Source organism: Sesamum indicum, unplaced genomic scaffold (assembly GCF_000512975.1).
Source record: "Sesamum indicum cultivar Zhongzhi No. 13 unplaced genomic scaffold, S_indicum_v1.0 C02477, whole genome shotgun sequence".
In the NCBI taxonomy this organism is placed as follows: Eukaryota; Viridiplantae; Streptophyta; class Magnoliopsida; order Lamiales; family Pedaliaceae; genus Sesamum; species Sesamum indicum.
Window position 1 is genome coordinate 1 of NW_011630627.1, and position 739 is coordinate 739.

Consider the following 739-nt stretch of genomic DNA (forward strand, 5'->3'; position numbering starts at 1 on the left):
CTGGTTATGAATCATCCGTAGCTTAAACATTCAAGTGGAGAGTTCACACAAGGTAACTATGTCTCTACTTCGTCACGTCACCTCCATATTGTTGGGATATATGACATTGATTATATGCTTGTTTGCTTGCTTAGATGATTGATGTTGTCGGTATACTATAAGAACAATACTACTATCAGGGGGGTGGAAACCCAAATAAGGAAGAAACGGATTAACCTCCAACAGGCATCTAAACTCTTCAAAAGCTTGAAATGTTTTGGAGTGGTTGCTCGACAACTAAGGGATTGGGATGACACCGATGAATCAGAAGGGGAAGACGATGATGGCAATCCGGTTAGCCCACAACCATTGAAGATTCAGGACCCTATTTGCTCGCAGAACAGTAATCCAACCGACACAGAGGAAAGAGAGCAGTTCCTAGTTCCCGCTCCTACCCCGCCAGACAAAAACAGACGTCGCTACAGGCAATTCTGATACTGTTCTTTTAAACCTTTTGTTGTTTATTAATGTAAAGGAGTAGTATTCCTCCCTTTATGCTTTCCTGTTTTATTTGTAATGTTAACTATTGCTCTTTTTATGAAGATGGGATGGGGACCCCGATAAGCCTCCCCCACCTTCGGGTGTTTTGATAAAAAAAAATAAAAAATAAAAAATAAAACCCTAAACCCTAAACCCTAAACCCTAAAGGTCACTGGACACTACAGCACATGCTATTTCATATCAACCTATTCCTAAAGCA

The 739-nt window shown here is 40.6% G+C and overlaps 1 long non-coding RNA gene across 1 annotated transcript; it reads left to right on the top strand.

Moving 5' to 3' along the window:
* On the top strand, nt 1-550 carry LOC110011526. Its single transcript, XR_002286538.1, has 2 exons — nt 1-52; nt 135-550. It is a non-coding gene; the product is annotated as an uncharacterized LOC110011526 (long non-coding RNA).
* Nucleotides 551-739: the final 189 nt, after the last annotated feature.